The sequence below is a fragment of the Aulostomus chinensis genome, chromosome 1 (genome assembly GCF_037954235.1).
Source record: "Aulostomus chinensis isolate RoL2024-O1b breed Wild chromosome 1, RoL_Achi_v1.0, whole genome shotgun sequence".
In the NCBI taxonomy this organism is placed as follows: Eukaryota; Metazoa; Chordata; class Actinopteri; order Syngnathiformes; family Aulostomidae; genus Aulostomus; species Aulostomus chinensis.
The window spans coordinates 1,117,706-1,139,838 of record NC_141320.1 but is presented as its reverse complement, the minus strand read 5'-3'; positions in this window follow the sequence as shown (position 1 = coordinate 1,139,838).

Below are 22,133 nucleotides of genomic sequence, written 5' to 3'. Positions count from 1 at the left end.
CTACCATTGGAGCTAAGTCCCCTTTTGAGCTTCCATTTGAGTTTTCTGTTCCCATCTCTATGGTAACGGTCAGTTTTACAGTCATGTAGTGAGTTGCTAAAAACCTCAAAATGATGCTTACATTTTTGTTGTGACAGTTGCTATGAAATCAAAAATGATACGACAGTGATGTAGTGAGAGTTGCTACTAACCTAAGAAATGATGCTACAGTGATGTAGTGAGAGTTGCTGCTAACCTGAAAATGATGCTAAAGTGATGTAATGAGAGTTGCTACGAAGCTAAGAAATGATGCTACAGTGATGAAGTGAGAGTTGCTTCTATGCTCAAAATGATGCTGACTGTGATGTAGTGAGAGTTGCTACTAACCTCAAAATGATGCTAAAGTGATGTAATGAGAGTTGCTACTAACCTAAGAAATGATGCTACAGTGATGTAATGAGAGTTGCTACTATGCTAAAAAATAATGCTGACAGTCATGTAGTGAGAGTTGCTACTATCCTCAGAATGATGCTACAGTGATGTAGTAAGAGTTGCAAAAAATCTCAAAATGATGCTACAGTGATGTAGTAAGAGTTGCTACTAACCTGAAAATGATGCTGTCAGTGATGTAGTGAGAGTTGCTACGAACCTCAAAATTATGCTACAGTACTGTAGTAAGAGTTACTAAAAATCTCAAATTGATGCTACAGTGATGTAGTAAGAGTTGCTACGAACCTCAAAATGATGCTCCAGTGATGTGGTGAGAGTTTCTTAAAATCTCAAAATGATGCGACAGTGATGTAGTGAGAGTTGATACTAATCTCAAAAAGATGCTGACAGTCATGTGGTTAGAGTTGCGAGTAACCTTACAGTAATGTAGTAAGTGTTTCGAACAACCTCAAAGTGATGCTGACCGTCATGTAGTAAGAGTTGCTCCGAACCTTAAAATAATGCGACAGTGATGTCAGAAGAATTGGTAATGATCTCAAAATGATGCTAACAGTAATGGAGTGAACGTTTCGAACAATCTCAAAGTGATGCTGAGAGTCATGTAGTAAGAGTTCCTACGAATCTTAAAATAATGCAACAGTGATGTCAGAAGAATTGCTAATGATCTCAAAATGATGCGAAAGTGATGTCGGAAGAATTGCTAATGAACTCAAAATGATGCTAAGATTAATGTAGTGAAAGTTTCAAATAACCTCAAAGTGATGCTGACAGTCATGTAGTAAGAGTTGCTACAAACCTTAAAATCATGCAGTAGTAAAGTAGTAAGAGTTGCTACTAACCTGAATTTAATGCGACAGTGATGTAAGAATTTCTATTAAACTCAAAATGATGCCAACAGTAATGTAGTGATAGTTGCTAATCAACTCAGTGATGCTTACAGTAATGTAGTAAGAGTTTCAAACAACCTCAAAGTGATGCTGACAGTCATGTAGTAAGAGTTGCTACGAACCTCAAAATATTGCGACAGTGATGTCAGAAGAATTTCTCATGAACTCAAAATGATGCGAAGATTAATGGAGTGAAAGTTTCGAATAACCTCAAAGTGATGCTGACAGTAATTTAGTGATAGTTGAGAATCAACTCAGTGATGCTTACAGTAATGTAGTAAGAGTTGCTACGAACCTCAAAATAATGCGATGGTGATGTCGGAAGAATTGCTAATGAACTCAAGATGATGCTAACAGTAATGTAGTGGTAATTGCTAATCAAGTCAGTGATGCTTACAGTAATGTAGTAAGTGTTTCGAACAATCTCAAAGTGATGCTGACAGTCATGTAGTAAGAGTTGCTAATGAACTCAATTGAATGCTACTGTGATGTCATAAGAATTGCGAATGAACTCAAAATGATGCGACAGTGATGTGGTTTGAGTTGCGAGTAAATAAAAAATGAAGCTGACAGTGATGTCGTAAGAATTGATATTGAACTCAAAACGATGCTAACAGTAATGTAGTGATAGTTGCTAATCAACTCAGTGATGCTTTCAGTAATATAGCAAGAGTTTCGAACACCCTCAAAGTGATGCTGACAGTCATGTAGTAAGAGTTGCTACGAACCTCAAAATAATGCGACAGTGATGTCAGTAAGAATTGGTAATGAACTCAAAATGATGCTAACTGTAATGTAGTGATAGTTGCTAATCAACTCAGTGATGCTTACAGTAATGTATTAAGTGTTTCGAACAACCTCAAAGTGATGCTGACGGTCATGCAGAAAGAGTTACTACGAACCTCAAAATAATGCGACAGTGATGTCAAAAGAATTGCTTAAGATCTCAAAATGATGCGACAGTGATTTAGTAAGAATTGCTAATGAACTCAAAATGATGCTAACAGTAATGGAGTGAACGTTTCGAATAACCTCAAAGTGATGCTGACAGTCATGTAGTAAGAGTTTCTACGAACCTCGAAATAATGCAACAGTGATGTCAGAAGAATTGCTTATGATCTCAAAATGATGCGACAGTGATGTAGTAAGAATTGCGAATGAACTCAAAATGATGCTAACAGTAATGGAGTGAAAGTTTCGAATTACCTCAAAGTGATGCTGACAGTCATGTAGTAAGTGTTGCAACGAACCTTAAAATAATGCGACAGTAATGTAGTAAAAGTTGATACGAACCTCAAAATATTGCGACAGTGATGTCGGAAGAATTTCTAATGAACTCAAAATGATGCGACAGTGATGTCGTAAGAATTGCTAATGAACTCAAGATGATGGTAACAGTAATGTAGGGATAGTTGCTAATAAACTCAGTGATGCTTACAGTAATGTTGTAAGAGTTTCAAACAATCTCAAAGTGATGCTGACAGTCATGTAGTAAGAGTTGCTAAGAACCTCAAAATAATGCGACAGTGATGTAGTAAAAGTTGCTACGAACCTCAAAATATTGCGACAGTGATGTCGGAAGAATTTCTAATGAACTCAAGATGATGCTAACAGTAATGTAGTGATCGTTGCTAATCAACTCAGTGATGCTTACAGTAATGTACTAAGTGTTTCGAACAACCTAAAGTGATGCTGACAGTCATGTAGTAAGAGTTGCTACGAACCTCAAAATAATGCGACAGTGATGTCAGAAGAATTGCTAAAGATCTCAAAATGATGCGACAGTGATTTAGTAAGAATTGCTAATAAACACAAAATGATGCTAACATTAATGGAGTGAAAGTTTCGAATAAACTCAAAGTTAAACTGACAGTCATGTAGTAAAAGTTAATACGAAACTCAAAATATTGCGACAGTGATGTCGGAAGAATTGCTAAAGATCTCAAAATAATGTTACAGTGAAGTCAGAAGAATTGCTAATGATCTCAAAATGATGCAACAGTGATGTAGTAAGAATTGCTAATGAACTCAAAATAATGCTAACAGTAATGGAGTGAAAGTTTTGAATAACCTCAAAGTGATGCTGACAGTCATGTAGTAAGTGTTGCAACGAACCTCAAAATAATGCGACAGTAATGTAGTAAAAGTTGCTACGAACCTCAAAATAATGCGACAGTGATGTCGGAAGAATTTCTAATGAACTCAAGATGATGCTAAATGTAATGTAGTGATAGTTGCGAATCAACTCAGTGATGCTTACAGTAATGTACTAAGTGTTTCGAACAACCTCAAAGTGATGCTGACAGTCATGTAGTAAGAGTTGCTACGAACCTCAAAATAATGCGACAGTGATGTCATAAGAATTGCTAATGATCTCAAAATGATGCTACAGTGATTTAGTAAGAATTGCGAATGAACTCAAAATGATGCGAACATTAATGGAGTGAAAGTTTCGAATAACCTCAAAGTGATGCTGACAGTCATGTCGTAAGAGTTGCTACGAACCTAAAAAATAATGCGACAGTGATGTCAGAAGAGTTGCTAATGATCTCAAAATGATGCGACAGTCATGTAGTAAGAGTTGCTTCGAACCTCAAAGTAATGCGACAGTGATGTCAAAAGAATTGTTAATGATCTCAAAATGATGCTACAGTGATTTAGTAAGAATTGCTAATGAACTCAAAATGATGCTACAGTGATTTAGTAAGAAATACTAATGAACTCAAAAGGGTGCTAACAGTAATGGAGTGAAAGTTTCGAATAACCTCAAAGTGATGCTGACAGTCATGTGGTTTGTGTTGCTACGAACCTCAAAATAATGCGACAGTAATGTAGTAAAAGTTGCTACGAACCTCAAAATATTGCGACAGTGATGTCGGAAGAATTGCTAATGAACTCAAAATGATGCTAACAGTAATGTAGTGATAGTTGCTAATCAACTCAGTGATGCTTACAGTAATGTACTAAGTGTTTCGAACAACCTCAAAGTGATGCTGACAGTCATGCAGTAAGAGTTGCTACGAACCTCAAAATAATGCGACAGTGATGTCAGAAGAATTGCTAATGATCTCAAAATGATGCTACAGTGATTTAGTAAGAATTGCGAATGAACTCAAAATGATGCGAACATTAATGGAGTGAAAGTTTCGAATAACCTCAAAGTGATGCTGACAGTCATGTCGTAAGAGTTGCTACGAACCTAAAAAATAATGCGACAGTGATGTCAGAAGAGTTGCTAATGATCTCAAAATGATGCGACAGTCATGTAGTAAGAGTTGCTTCGAACCTCAAAGTAATGCGACAGTGATGTCAAAAGAATTGTTAATGATCTCAAAATGATGCTACAGTGATTTAGTAAGAATTGCGAATGAACTCAAAATGATGCTAACATTAATGGAGTGAAAGTTTCGAATAACCTCAAAGTGATGCTGACAGTCATGTTGTAAGAGTTGCTACGAACCTCAAAATAATGCGACAGTAATGTAGTAAAAGTTGCTACGAACCTCAAGATATTGCGACAATGATGTCGGAAGAATTGCTAATGAACTCAAAATGATGCTAACAGTAATGTAGTGATAGTTGCTAATCAACTCAGTGATGCTTACAGTAATGTACTAAGTGTTTCGAACAACCTCAAAGTGATGCTGACAGTCATGCAGTAAGAGTTGCTACGAACCTCAAAATAATGCGACAGTGATGTCAGAAGAATTGCTAATGATCTCAAAATGATGCTACAGTGATTTGGTAAGAATTGCTAATGAACTCAATTGAATGCTACAGTGATTTAGTAAGAACAACTAATGAACTCAAAAGGGTGCAAACAGTAATGGAGTGAAAGTTTCGAATAACCTCAAAGTGATGCTGACAGTCATGTGGTTTGAGTTGCGAGTAAATAAAAAATGATGCGACAGTGATGTCGGAAGAATTGCTATTGAACTGAAAACGATGCTAACAGTAATGTAGTGATAGTTGCTAATCAACTCAGTGATGCTTACAGTAATGTAGTAAGAGTTGCTAATGAACTCAATTTAATGCTACTGTGACGTCATAAGAATTGCTAATGAACTCAAAATGATGCTAACAGTAATGGAGTGAACGTTTCGAACAACCTCAAAGTGATGCTGACAGTAATGTAGTAAGAGTTGCTACGAACCTCAAAAAAAATTCGACAGTGATGTCAGAAGAATTGCGAATGATCTCAAAATGATGCTACAGTGATTTAGTAAGAATTGCTAATGAACTCAAAATGATGCTAACATGAATGGAGTGAAAGTTTCGAATAACCTCAAAGTGATGCTGACAGTCATGTAGTAAGAGTTAATACGAACCTCAAAATATTGCGACACTGATGTCGGAAGAATGGCTAATGATCTCAAAATGATGCGACAGTGATGTCGTACGAATTGCTAATGAACTCAAGATGATGGTAACATTAATGTAGTGATAGTTGCTAATAAACTCAGTGATGCTTACAGCAATGTAATAAGAGTTTCGAACAACCTCAAAGTGATGCTGACAGTCATGTAGTAAGTGTTTCGAACAACTTCAAAGTGATGCTAACAGTCATGTAGTAAGAGTTGCTAATGAACTCAATTTAATGCTACTGTGATGTCGACAGTCATGTAGTAAGAGTTGCTACGAACCTCAAAATAATGCGACAGTGATGTCAGAAGAATTGCTAAAGATCTCAAAATGATGCGACAGTGATGTCGTAAGAATTGCTAATGAACTCAAAATGATGCTAACAGTAATGGAGTGAAAGTTTCGAATAACCTCAAAGTGATGCTGACGATCATGTGGTAGGAGTTGCTACGAACCTCAAAATAATGCGACAGTAATGTAGAAAAAGTTGCTAAGAAACCTAAAAATATTGTGACAGTGATGTCAGATGAATTGCTAAAGATCTCAAAATGATGCGACAGTGATTTAGTAAGAATTGCTAATAAACTCAAAATGATGCTAACAGTAATGGAGTGAACGTTTCGAACAACCTCAAAGTGATGCTGACAGTCATGTAGTAAGAGTTAATACGAACCTCAAAATATTGCGACAGTGATGTCGGAAGAATTGCTAATGATCTCAAAATGATGCGACAGTGATGTCGTAAGAATTGCTATTGAACTCAAAACGATGCGAACAGTAATGTATTGATAGTTGCTAATCAACTCAGTGATGCTTACAGTAATGTAGTAAGAGTTTCGAGCAACCTCAAAGTGATGCTGACAGTCATGTAGTACGTGTTGCAACGAACCTTAAAATAATGCGACAGTAATGTAGTAAAAGTTGCTACGAACCTCAAAATATTGCGACAGTGATGTCGGAAGAATTTCTAATGAACTCAAGATGATGCAAAAAGTAATGCAGTGATAGTTGCTAATCAACTCAGTGATGCTTCCAGTAATGTAGTAAGTGTTTCGAATAACCTCAAAGTGATGCTGACAGTCATGTAGGAAGAGTTGCTACGAACCTCAAAATAATGCGACAGTGATGTCAGAAGAATTGCTACACATCTCAAAATGATGCGACAGCGATTTAGTAAGAATTGCTAATAAACTCAAAATGATGCTAAAAGTAATGGAGTGAACGTTTCGAACAAACTCAAAGTGATGCTGACAGTATTGTAGTAAGAGTTGCTACGAACCTCAAAATAATGTTTCAGTGATGTCGGAAGAATTGCTAATGATCTCAAAATGATGCGACAGTGATGTAGTAAGAATTGCTAATGAACTCAAAATAATGCTAACAGTAATGGAGTGACAGTTTCGAATAACCTCAAAGTGATGCTGACAGTCATGTAGTAAGTGTTGCAACGAACCTCAAAATAATGCGACGGTAATGTAGTAAAAGTTGCTACGAACCTCAAAATATTGCGACAGTGATGTCAGAAGAATTTCTAATGAACTCAAGATGATGCTAACAGTAATGCAGTGATATTTGCTAATCAACTCAGTGATGCTTCCAGTAATGTAGTAAGTGTTTCGAATAACCTCAAAGTGATGCTGATGGTCATGTAGTAAGAGTTGCTACGAACCTTAAAATAATGCGACAGTCATGTAGAAAATGTTGCTACGAACCTCAAAATATTGTGACAGTGATGTCAGATGAATTGCTTAAGATCTCAAAATTATGCGACAGTGATTTAGTAAGAATTGATAATAAACTCAAAATGATGCTAACAGTAAAGGAGTGAACGTTTCGAATAACCTCAAAGTGATGCTGACAGTAATGCAGTAAGAGTTGCTACGAACCTCAAAATAATGCGACAGTGATGTCAGAAGAATTGCTAATGATCTCAAAATGATGCGACAGTGATGTAGTAAGAATTGCTAATGAACTCAAAATGATGCTAACAGTAATGGAGTGAAAGTTTCGAATAACCTCAAAGTGATGCTGACGATCATGTGGTAGGAGTTGCTACGAAACTCAAAATAATGCGACAGTAATGTTGAAAAAGTTGCTAAGAAACCTAAAAATATTGCGACAATGATGTCAGATGAATTGCTAATGATCTCAAAATGATGCGACAGTGATGTAGTAAAAGTTGCTACGAACCTCAAAATATTGCGACAGTGATGTCGGAAGAATTCCTAATGAACTCAAAATGATGCTCACAGTAATGTAGTGATAGTTGCTAATAAACTCAGTGATGCTTACAGTAATGTACTAAGTGTTTCGAACAACCTCAAAGTGATGCTGACAGTCATGCAGTAAGAGTTGCTGCGAACCTCAAAATAATGCGACAGTGATGTCAGAAGAATTGCTAATGAACTCAAAATGATGCTACAGTGATTTAGTAAGAACAACTAATGAACTCAAAAGGGTGCTAACAGTAATGGAGTGAAAGTTTCGAATAACCTCAAAGTGATGCTGACAGTCATGTGGTTTGAGTTGCTACGAACCTCAAAATAATGCGACAGTAATGTAGAAAAAGTTGCTAAGAAACCTAAAAATATTGCGACAGTGATGTCAGATGAATTGCTAAAGATCTCAAAATGATGCGACAGTGATTTAGTAAGAATTGCTAACAAACTCAAAATGATGCTAACAGTAATGGAGTGAACGTTTCGAATAACCTCAAAGTGATGCTGACAGTCATGTAGTAAGAGTTAATACGAACCTCAAAATGTTGCGACAGTGATGTCGGAAGAATTGCTCATGAACTCAAAATGATGCTAACAGTAATGGAGTGAAAGTTTCGAATAACCTCAAAGTGATGCTGACAGTCATGTGGTTTGAGTTGCTACGAACCTCAAAATAATGCGACAGTGATGTCAGAAGAATTGCTAATGATCTCAAAATGATGCTACAGTGATTTAGTAAGAATTGCTAATGAACTCAAAATGATGCTACAGTGATTTAGTAAGAACAACTAATGAACTCAAAAGGGTGCTAACAGTAATGGAGTGAAAGTTTCGAATAACCTCAAAGTGATGCTGACAGTCATGTGGTTTGAGTTGCGAGTAAATAAAAAATGATGCGACAGTGATGTCGGAAGAATTGCTATTGAACTGAAAACGATGCTAACAGTAATGTAGTGATAGTTGCTAATCAACTCAGTGATGCTTACAGTAATGTAGTAAGAGTTGCTAATGAACTCAATTTAATGCTACTGTGACGTCATAAGAATTGCTAATGAACTCAAAATGATGCTAACAGTAATGGAGTGAACGTTTCGAACAACCTCAAAGTGATGCTGACAGTAATGTAGTAAGAGTTGCTACGAACCTCAAAAAAAATTCGACAGTGATGTCAGAAGAATTGCGAATGATCTCAAAATGATGCTACAGTGATTTAGTAAGAATTGCTAATGAACTCAAAATGATGCTAACATGAATGGAGTGAAAGTTTCGAATAACCTCAAAGTGATGCTGACAGTCATGTAGTAAGAGTTAATACGAACCTCAAAATATTGCGACACTGATGTCGGAAGAATGGCTAATGATCTCAAAATGATGCGACAGTGATGTCGTACGAATTGCTAATGAACTCAAGATGATGGTAACATTAATGTAGTGATAGTTGCTAATAAACTCAGTGATGCTTACAGCAATGTAATAAGAGTTTCGAACAACCTCAAAGTGATGCTGACAGTCATGTAGTAAGTGTTTCGAACAACTTCAAAGTGATGCTAACAGTCATGTAGTAAGAGTTGCTAATGAACTCAATTTAATGCTACTGTGATGTCGACAGTCATGTAGTAAGAGTTGCTACGAACCTCAAAATAATGCGACAGTGATGTCAGAAGAATTGCTAAAGATCTCAAAATGATGCGACAGTGATGTCGTAAGAATTGCTAATGAACTCAAAATGATGCTAACAGTAATGGAGTGAAAGTTTCGAATAACCTCAAAGTGATGCTGACGATCATGTGGTAGGAGTTGCTACGAACCTCAAAATAATGCGACAGTAATGTAGAAAAAGTTGCTAAGAAACCTAAAAATATTGTGACAGTGATGTCAGATGAATTGCTAAAGATCTCAAAATGATGCGACAGTGATTTAGTAAGAATTGCTAATAAACTCAAAATGATGCTAACAGTAATGGAGTGAACGTTTCGAACAACCTCAAAGTGATGCTGACAGTCATGTAGTAAGAGTTAATACGAACCTCAAAATATTGCGACAGTGATGTCGGAAGAATTGCTAATGATCTCAAAATGATGCGACAGTGATGTCGTAAGAATTGCTATTGAACTCAAAACGATGCGAACAGTAATGTATTGATAGTTGCTAATCAACTCAGTGATGCTTACAGTAATGTAGTAAGAGTTTCGAGCAACCTCAAAGTGATGCTGACAGTCATGTAGTACGTGTTGCAACGAACCTTAAAATAATGCGACAGTAATGTAGTAAAAGTTGCTACGAACCTCAAAATATTGCGACAGTGATGTCGGAAGAATTTCTAATGAACTCAAGATGATGCAAAAAGTAATGCAGTGATAGTTGCTAATCAACTCAGTGATGCTTCCAGTAATGTAGTAAGTGTTTCGAATAACCTCAAAGTGATGCTGACAGTCATGTAGGAAGAGTTGCTACGAACCTCAAAATAATGCGACAGTGATGTCAGAAGAATTGCTACACATCTCAAAATGATGCGACAGCGATTTAGTAAGAATTGCTAATAAACTCAAAATGATGCTAAAAGTAATGGAGTGAACGTTTCGAACAAACTCAAAGTGATGCTGACAGTAATGTAGTAAGAGTTGCTACGAACCTCAAAATAATGTTTCAGTGATGTCGGAAGAATTGCTAATGATCTCAAAATGATGCGACAGTGATGTAGTAAGAATTGCTAATGAACTCAAAATAATGCTAACAGTAATGGAGTGACAGTTTCGAATAACCTCAAAGTGATGCTGACAGTCATGTAGTAAGTGTTGCAACGAACCTCAAAATAATGCGACGGTAATGTAGTAAAAGTTGCTACGAACCTCAAAATATTGCGACAGTGATGTCAGAAGAATTTCTAATGAACTCAAGATGATGCTAACAGTAATGCAGTGATATTTGCTAATCAACTCAGTGATGCTTCCAGTAATGTAGTAAGTGTTTCGAATAACCTCAAAGTGATGCTGATGGTCATGTAGTAAGAGTTGCTACGAACCTTAAAATAATGCGACAGTCATGTAGAAAATGTTGCTACGAACCTCAAAATATTGTGACAGTGATGTCAGATGAATTGCTTAAGATCTCAAAATTATGCGACAGTGATTTAGTAAGAATTGATAATAAACTCAAAATGATGCTAACAGTAAAGGAGTGAACGTTTCGAATAACCTCAAAGTGATGCTGACAGTAATGCAGTAAGAGTTGCTACGAACCTCAAAATAATGCGACAGTGATGTCAGAAGAATTGCTAATGATCTCAAAATGATGCGACAGTGATGTAGTAAGAATTGCTAATGAACTCAAAATGATGCTAACAGTAATGGAGTGAAAGTTTCGAATAACCTCAAAGTGATGCTGACGATCATGTGGTAGGAGTTGCTACGAAACTCAAAATAATGCGACAGTAATGTTGAAAAAGTTGCTAAGAAACCTAAAAATATTGCGACAATGATGTCAGATGAATTGCTAATGATCTCAAAATGATGCGACAGTGATGTAGTAAAAGTTGCTACGAACCTCAAAATATTGCGACAGTGATGTCGGAAGAATTCCTAATGAACTCAAAATGATGCTCACAGTAATGTAGTGATAGTTGCTAATAAACTCAGTGATGCTTACAGTAATGTACTAAGTGTTTCGAACAACCTCAAAGTGATGCTGACAGTCATGCAGTAAGAGTTGCTGCGAACCTCAAAATAATGCGACAGTGATGTCAGAAGAATTGCTAATGAACTCAAAATGATGCTACAGTGATTTAGTAAGAACAACTAATGAACTCAAAAGGGTGCTAACAGTAATGGAGTGAAAGTTTCGAATAACCTCAAAGTGATGCTGACAGTCATGTGGTTTGAGTTGCTACGAACCTCAAAATAATGCGACAGTGATGTCAGAAGAATTGCTAATGATCTCAAAATGATGCTACAGTGATTTAGTAAGAATTGCTAATGAACTCAAAATGATGCTGCAGTGATTTAGTAAGAAATACTAATGAACTCAAAAGGGTGCTAACAGTAATGGAGTGAAAGTTTCGAATAACCTCAAAGTGATGCTGACAGTCATGTGGTCTGAGTTGCTACGAACCTCAAAATAATGCGACATTGATGTCAGAAGAATTGCTAATGATCTCAAAATGATGCTACAGTGATTTAATAAGAATTGCTAATGATCTCAAAATGATGCTACAGTGATTTAGTAAGAATTGCGAATGAACTCAAAATGATGCTAACATTAATGGAGTGAAAGTTTCGAATAACCTCAAAGTGATGCTGACAGTCATGTAGTAAGAGTTGTTACGAAACTAAAAAATAATGCGACAGTGATGTCAGAAGAGTTGCTAATGAACTCAAAATGATGCTAACAGTAATGTAGTGATAGTTGCTAATCAACTCAGTGATGCTTACAGTAATGTACTAAGTGTTTCGAACAACCTCACAGTGATGCTGACAGTCATGCAGTAAGAGTTGCTACGAACCTCAAAATAATGCGACAGTGATGTCAGAAGAATTGCTAATGATCTCAAAATGATGCTACAGTGATTTAGTAAGAATTCCTAATGAACTCAAAATGATGCTACAGTCATTTAGTAAGAACAACTAATGAACCCAAAGGGTGCTAACAGTCATGGAGTGAAAGTTTCGAATAACCTCAAAGTGATGCTGACAGTCATGTGGTTTGAGTTGCTACGAACCTCAAAATAATGCGACAGTGATGTCAGAAGAATTGCTAATGATCTCAAAATGATGCTACAGTGATTTAGTAAGAATTGCTAATGAACTCAAAATGATGCTACAGTGATTTAGTAAGAACAACTAATGAACTCAAAAGGGTGCTAACAGTAATGGAGTGAAAGTTTCGAATAACCTCAAAGTGATGCTGACAGTCATGTGGTTTGAGTTGCGAGTAAATAAAAAATGATGCGACAGTGATGTCGGAAGAATTGCTATTGAACTGAAAACGATGCTAACAGTAATGTAGTGATAGTTGCTAATCAACTCAGTGATGCTTACAGTAATGTAGTAAGAGTTTCGAACAACCTCAAAGTGATGCTGACAGTCATGTAGTAAGAGTTGCAACGAACCTAAAAAATAATGCGACAGTGATGTCAGAAGAATTGCTAATGATCTCAAAATGATGCAACAGTGATGTAGTAAGAATTGCTAATGAACTCAAAATGATGATAACAGTAATGGAGTGAAAGTTTCGAATAACCTCAAAGTGATGCTGACGGTCATGTGGTAAGAGTTGCTACGAACCTCAAAATAATGCGATAGTAATGTAGAAAAAGTTGCTAAGAAACCTCAAAATATTGCGACAGTGATGTCAGATGAATTGCTAAAGATCTCAAAATGATGCGACAGTGATTTAGTAAGAATTGCTAACAAACTCAAAATGATGCTAACAGTAATGGAGTGAACGTTTCGAATAACCTCAAAGTGATGCTGACAGTCATGTAGTAAGAGTTAATACGAACCTCAAAATGTTGCGACAGTGATGTCGGAAGAATTGCTCATGAACTCAAAATGATGCTAACAGTAATGGAGTGAAAGTTTCGAATAACCTTAAAGTGATGCTGACAGTCATGTAGTAAGAGTTGCTACGAACCTCAAAATAATGCGACAGTAATGTAGTAAAAGTTGCTACGAACCTCAAAATATTGCGACAGTGATGTCGGAAGAATTGCTAATGAACTCAAAATGATGCTAACAGTAATGTAGTGATAGTTGCTAATCAACTCAGTGATGCTTACAGTAATGTACTAAGTGTTTTGAACAGCTCAAAGTGATGCTGACAGTCATGCAGTAAGAGTTGCTATGAACCTCAAAATAATGCGACAGTGATGTCAGAAGAATTTCTAAAGATCTCAAAATGATGCGACAGTTATGTAGTAAGAATTGCTAATGAACTCAAAATGATGCTAACAGTAATGGAGTGAAAGTTTCGAATAACCTCAAAGTGATGCTGACGATCATGTGGTAGGAGTTGCTACGAACCTCAAAATAATGCGACAGTAATGTAGAAAAAGTTGCTAAGAAACCTAAAAATATTGCGACAGTGATGTCAGATGAATTGCTAAAGATCTCAAAATGATGCGACAGTGATTTAGTAAGAATTTCTAATAAACTCAAAATGATGCTAACAGTAATGGAGTGAAAGTTTCGAATAACCTCAAAGTGATGCTGACAGTCATGTAGTAAGAGTTGCTACGAACCTCAAAATAATGCAACGGTAATGTAGTAAAAGTTGCTACGAACCTCAAAATATTGCGACAGTGATGTCGGAAGAATTGCTAATGAAATCAAGATGATGCTCACAGTAATGTAGTGATAGTTGCCTATAAACTCAGTGATGCTTACAGTAATGTAGCAAGAGTTTCGAACAACCTCAAAGTGATGCTGACAGTAATGTAGTGAGAGTTGCTACGAACCTCAAAAAAATGCGACAGTGATGTCAGAAGAATTGCTAATGATCTCAAAATGATGCTACAGTGATTAAGTAAGAATTTCTAATGAACTCAAAATGATGCTAACATTAATGGAGTGAAAGTTTCGAATAACCTCAAATTGATGCTGACAGTCATGTAGTAAGAGTTAATACGAAACTCAAAATATTGCGACAGTGATGTCGGAAGAATTGCTAATGATCTCAAAATGATGCGACAGTCTTGTAGTAAGAATTGCTAATGAACTCAAGATGATGCTAACAGTAATGTAGTAAGAGTTTCGAACAACCTAAAAGTGATGCTGACAGTCATGTAGTAAAAGTTGCTAATAAACTCAGTGATGCTTACAGTAATGTAGTAAGAGTTTCGAACAACCTCAAAGTGATGCTGACAGTCATGTAGTAAAAGTTGCTAATAAACTCAGTGATGCTTACAGTAATGTAGTAAGTGTTTCGAAAACCTTCAAAGTGATGCTGACAGTTATGTAGTAAGAGTTGCTAATGAACTCAATTTAATGCTACTGTGATGTCGTAAGAATTACGAATGAACTCAAAATGATGCTAACAGTTATGGAGTGAAAGTTTTGAATAACCTCAAAGTGATGGTGACAGTCATGTTGTAAGAGTTGCTACGTACCTCAAAATAATGCGACAGTTATGTCAGAAGAATTACTAAAGATCTCAAAATGATGCGACTGTGATTTAGTAAGAATTGCTAATGAACTCAAACTGATGCTAACAGCAATGGAGTGAACGTTTCGAACAACCTCAAAGTGATGCTGACAGTCATGTAGTAAGAGTTTCTACGAACCTCAAAATAATGTGACAGTGATGTACGAAGAATTGCTAATGATCTGAAAATGATGCGACAGTGATGTAGTAAGAATTGCTAATGAACTCAAAATGATGCTAATAGTAATGGAGTGAAAGTTGCTAATAAATTCAAAGTGGTGCTGACAGTAATGTAGTAAGAGTTGCTACGAACCTTTAAATAATGCAACAGTAATGTAGTAAGAGTTGCTAATGAACTCAATTTAATGCTACTGTGATGTCGTAAGAATTGCTCATGAACTCAAAATGATGCTAAAAGTAATGGAGTGAACGTTTCGAATAAACTCAACGTGATGCTGACAGTCATGTAGTAAGAGTTTCTACGAACCTCAAAATAATGCGACAGTGATGTCGGAAGAATTGCTCATGATCTCAAAATGATGCGACAGTGATTTAGTAAGAATAGCTAATAAACTCAAAATGATGCTAACAGTAATGGAGTGAACGTTTTGAACAACCTCAAAGTGATGCTGACAGTAATGTAGTAAGAGTTGCTACGAACCTCAAAAAAATGCGACAGTGATGTCGTAAGAATTGCTAATGAACTCAAGATGATGCTAACAGTAATGTAGTGATAGTTGCTAATAAACTCAGTGATGCTAACAGTAATGTAGTAAGAGTTTCTACGAACCTCAAAAAAATGCGACAGTGATGTCGGAAGAATTGCGAATGATCTCAAAATGATGCGACAGTGATGTCAGAAGAATTGCTAAAGATCTCAAAATGATGCGACAGTGATTAAGTAAGAATTGCTAATGAACTCAAGATGATGCTAACAGTAATGTAGTGATAGTTGCTAATAAACTCAGTGATGCTTACAGTAATGTAGCAAGAGTTTCGAACAACCTCAAAGTGATGCTGACAGTAATGTAGTAAGAGTTGCTACGAACCTCAAAAAAATGCGACAGTGATGTCAGAAGAATTGCTAATGATCTCAAAATGATGCTACAGTGATTAAGTAAGAATTGGTAATGAACTCAAAATGATGCTAACATTAATGGAGTGAAAGTTTCGAATAACCTCAAATTGATGCTGACAGTCATGTAGTAAGAGTTAATACGAACCTCAAAATATTGCGACAGTCATGTAGTAAGAATTGCTAATGAACTCAAGATGATGCTAACAGTAATGTAGTGATAGTTGCAAATAAACTCAGTGATGCTTACAGTAATGTAGTAAGAGTTGCTAATGAACTCAATTTAATGCTACTGTGATGTCGTAAGAATTACGAATGAAATCAAAATGATGCTAACAGTTATGGAGTGAAAGTTTCGAACAACTTCAAAGTGATGCTGACAGTTATGTAGTAAGAGTTGCTAATGAACTCAATTTAATGCTACTGTGATGTCGTAAGAATTACGAATGAACTCAAAATGATGCTAACAGTTATGGAGTGAAAGTTTTGAATAACCTCAAAGTGATGCTGACAGTAGTGTTGTAAGAGTTGCTACGTAACTCAAAATAATGCGACAGTTATGTCAGAAGAATTGCTAAAGATCTCAAAATGATGCGACAGTGATTTAGTACGAATTGCAAATGAACTCAAAATGATGCTAACAGTAATGGAGTGAACGTTTCGAATAAACTCAAAGTGATGCTGACAGTCATGTAGTAAGAGTTTCTACGAACCTCAAAATAATGCGACAGTGATGTCAGAAGAATTGCTAATGATCTGAAAATGATGCGACAGTGATGTAGTAAGAATTGCTAATGAACTCAAAATGATGCTAACAGTAATGGAGTGAAAGTTTCGAATAACCTCAAAATAATGCGATAGTAATGTAGAAAAAGTTGCTAAGAAACCTCAAAATATTGCGACAGTGATGTCAGATGAATTGCTAAAGATCTCAAAATGATGCGACAGTGATTTAGTAAGAATTGCTAACAAACTCAAAATGATGCTAACAGTAATGGAGTGAACGTTTCGAATAACCTCAAAGTGATGCTGACAGTCATGTAGTAAGAGTTAATACGAACCTCAAAATGTTGCGACAGTGATGTCGGAAGAATTGCTCATGAACTCAAAATGATGCTAACAGTAATGGAGTGAAAGTTTCGAATAACCTTAAAGTGATGCTGACAGTCATGTAGTAAGAGTTGCTACGAACCTCAAAATAATGCGACAGTAATGTAGTAAAAGTTGCTACGAACCTCAAAATATTGCGACAGTGATGTCGGAAGAATTGCTAATGAACTCAAAATGATGCTAACAGTAATGTAGTGATAGTTGCTAATCAACTCAGTGATGCTTACAGTAATGTACTAAGTGTTTTGAACAGCTCAAAGTGATGCTGACAGTCATGCAGTAAGAGTTGCTATGAACCTCAAAATAATGCGACAGTGATGTCAGAAGAATTTCTAAAGATCTCAAAATGATGCGACAGTTATGTAGTAAGAATTGCTAATGAACTCAAAATGATGCTAACAGTAATGGAGTGAAAGTTTCGAATAACCTCAAAGTGATGCTGACGATCATGTGGTAGGAGTTGCTACGAACCTCAAAATAATGCGACAGTAATGTAGAAAAAGTTGCTAAGAAACCTAAAAATATTGCGACAGTGATGTCAGATGAATTGCTAAAGATCTCAAAATGATGCGACAGTGATTTAGTAAGAATTTCTAATAAACTCAAAATGATGCTAACAGTAATGGAGTGAAAGTTTCGAATAACCTCAAAGTGATGCTGACAGTCATGTAGTAAGAGTTGCTACGAACCTCAAAATAATGCAACGGTAATGTAGTAAAAGTTGCTACGAACCTCAAAATATTGCGACAGTGATGTCGGAAGAATTGCTAATGAAATCAAGATGATGCTCACAGTAATGTAGTGATAGTTGCCTATAAACTCAGTGATGCTTACAGTAATGTAGCAAGAGTTTCGAACAACCTCAAAGTGATGCTGACAGTAATGTAGTGAGAGTTGCTACGAACCTCAAAAAAATGCGACAGTGATGTCAGAAGAATTGCTAATGATCTCAAAATGATGCTACAGTGATTAAGTAAGAATTGCTAATGAACTCAAAATGATGCTAACATTAATGGAGTGAAAGTTTCGAATAACCTCAAATTGATGCTGACAGTCATGTAGTAAGAGTTAATACGAAACTCAAAATATTGCGACAGTGATGTCGGAAGAATTGCTAATGATCTCAAAATGATGCGACAGTCTTGTAGTAAGAATTGCTAATGAACTCAAGATGATGCTAACAGTAATGTAGTAAGAGTTTCGAACAACCTAAAAGTGATGCTGACAGTCATGTAGTAAAAGTTGCTAATAAACTCAGTGATGCTTACAGTAATGTAGTAAGAGTTTCGAACAACCTCAAAGTGATGCTGACAGTCATGTAGTAAAAGTTGCTAATAAACTCAGTGATGCTTACAGTAATGTAGTAAGTGTTTCGAAAACCTTCAAAGTGATGCTGACAGTTATGTAGTAAGAGTTGCTAATGAACTCAATTTAATGCTACTGTGATGTCGTAAGAATTACGAATGAACTCAAAATGATGCTAACAGTTATGGAGTGAAAGTTTTGAATAACCTCAAAGTGATGGTGACAGTCATGTTGTAAGAGTTGCTACGTACCTCAAAATAATGCGACAGTTATGTCAGAAGAATTACTAAAGATCTCAAAATGATGCGACTGTGATTTAGTAAGAATTGCTAATGAACTCAAACTGATGCTAACAGCAATGGAGTGAACGTTTCGAACAACCTCAAAGTGATGCTGACAGTCATGTAGTAAGAGTTTCTACGAACCTCAAAATAATGTGACAGTGATGTACGAAGAATTGCTAATGATCTGAAAATGATGCGACAGTGATGTAGTAAGAATTGCTAATGAACTCAAAATGATGCTAATAGTAATGGAGTGAAAGTTGCTAATAAATTCAAAGTGGTGCTGACAGTAATGTAGTAAGAGTTGCTACGAACCTTTAAATAATGCAACAGTAATGTAGTAAGAGTTGCTAATGAACTCAATTTAATGCTACTGTGATGTCGTAAGAATTGCTCATGAACTCAAAATGATGCTAAAAGTAATGGAGTGAACGTTTCGAATAAACTCAACGTGATGCTGACAGTCATGTAGTAAGAGTTTCTACGAACCTCAAAATAATGCGACAGTGATGTCGGAAGAATTGCTAATGATCTCAAAATGATGCGACAGTGATTTAGTAAGAATAGCTAATAAACTCAAAATGATGCTAACAGTAATGGAGTGAACGTTTTGAACAACCTCAAAGTGATGCTGACAGTAATGTAGTAAGAGTTGCTACGAACCTCAAAAAAATGCGACAGTGATGTCGTAAGAATTGCTAATGAACTCAAGATGATGCTAACAGTAATGTAGTGATAGTTGCTAATAAACTCAGTGATGCTAACAGTAATGTAGTAAGAGTTTCTACGAACCTCAAAAAAATGCGACAGTGATGTCGGAAGAATTGCGAATGATCTCAAAATGATGCGACAGTGATGTCAGAAGAATTGCTAAAGATCTCAAAATGATGCGACAGTGATTAAGTAAGAATTGCTAATGAACTCAAGATGATGCTAACAGTAATGTAGTGATAGTTGCTAATAAACTCAGTGATGCTTACAGTAATGTAGCAAGAGTTTCGAACAACCTCAAAGTGATGCTGACAGTAATGTAGTAAGAGTTGCTACGAACCTCAAAAAAATGCGACAGTGATGTCAGAAGAATTGCTAATGATCTCAAAATGATGCTACAGTGATTAAGTAAGAATTGGTAATGAACTCAAAATGATGCTAACATTAATGGAGTGAAAGTTTCGAATAACCTCAAATTGATGCTGACAGTCATGTAGTAAGAGTTAATACGAACCTCAAAATATTGCGACAGTCATGTAGTAAGAATTGCTAATGAACTCAAGATGATGCTAACAGTAATGTAGTGATAGTTGCAAATAAACTCAGTGATGCTTACAGTAATGTAGTAAGAGTTGCTAATGAACTCAATTTAATGCTACTGTGATGTCGTAAGAATTACGAATGAAATCAAAATGATGCTAACAGTTATGGAGTGAAAGTTTCGAACAACTTCAAAGTGATGCTGACAGTTATGTAGTAAGAGTTGCTAATGAACTCAATTTAATGCTACTGTGATGTCGTAAGAATTACGAATGAACTCAAAATGATGCTAACAGTTATGGAGTGAAAGTTTTGAATAACCTCAAAGTGATGCTGACAGTAGTGTTGTAAGAGTTGCTACGTAACTCAAAATAATGCGACAGTTATGTCAGAAGAATTGCTAAAGATCTCAAAATGATGCGACAGTGATTTAGTACGAATTGCAAATGAACTCAAAATGATGCTAACAGTAATGGAGTGAACGTTTCGAATAAACTCAAAGTGATGCTGACAGTCATGTAGTAAGAGTTTCTACGAACCTCAAAATAATGCGACAGTGATGTCAGAAGAATTGCTAATGATCTGAAAATGATGCGACAGTGATGTAGTAAGAATTGCTAATGAACTCAAAATGATGCTAACAGTAATGGAGTGAAAGTTTCGAATAACCTCAAAGTGATGTTGACAGTCATGTAGTTTGAGTTGCGAGTAAATAAAAAATGATGCTGACAGTGATGTCGTAAGAATTGCTATTGATCTCAAAACGATGCTAACAGTAATGTATTGATAGTTGCTAATCAACTCAGTGATGCTTACAGTAATGTAGTAAGAGTTTCGAACAACCTCAAAGTGATGCTGACAGTCATGTAGTAAGAGTTGCTACAAACCTCAAAATAATGCGACAGTGATGTCAGAAGAATTGCTAATGATCTCAAAATGATGCGACAGTGATTTAGTAAGAATTGCTCATGAACTCAAAATGATGCTAACAGTAATGGAGTGAAAGTTTCGAATAACCTCAAAGTGATGCTGACGGTCATGTGGTAGGAGTTGCTACGAACCTCAAAATAATGCGACAGTAATGTAGAAAAAGTTGCTAAGAAACCTAAAAATATTGCGACAGTGATGTCAGATGAATTGCTAAAGATCTCAAAATGATGCGACAGTGATTTAGTAAGAATTGCTAACAAACTCAAAATGATGCTAACAGTAATGGAGTGAAAGTTTTGAATAACCTCAAAGTGATGCTGACAGTCATGTAGTAAGAGTTGCTATGAATCTCAAAATAATGCGACTGTTATTTCAGAAGAATTGCTAAAGATCTCAAAATGATGCGACAGTGATTTAGTAAGAATTGCTAATGAACTCAAAATGATGCTCACAGTAATGGAGTGAAAGTTGCTAATGAACTCAAAGTGGTGCTGACAGTAATGTAGTAAGAGTTGCTACGAACCTTTAAATAATGCAACAATAATGTAGTAAGAGTTGCTACGAACCTAAAAAAAATGCGACAGTGATGTCAGAAGAATTGCTAATGATCTCAAAATGATGCTACAGTGATTTAGTAAGAATTGCTAATGAACTCAAAATGATGCTAACATTAATGAAGTGAAAGTTTCGAATAACCTCAAAGTGATGCTGACAATCATGTAGTAAGAGTTAATACGAACCTCAAAATATTGCGACAGTGATGTCGGAAGAATTGCTAATGATCTCAAAATGATGCGACAGTGATGTCGTAAGAATTGCTAATGAACTCAAGATGATGCTAACAGTAATGCAGTGATAGTTGCTAATAAACTCAGTGATGCTTACAGTAATGTAGTAAGAGTTTCGAAAAACCTCAAAGTGATGCTGACAGTCATGTAGTAAAAGTTGCGAATAAACTCAGTGATGCTTACAGTAATGTAGTAAGTGTTTCGATCAACTTCAAAGTGATGCTGAAAGTCATGTAGTAAGAGTTGCTAATGAACTCAAAATGATGCTAACAGTAATGGAGTGAAAGTTTTGAATAACCTCAAAGTGATGCTGACAGTAATGTAGAAAGAGTTGCTACGAACCTCAAAAAAATGCG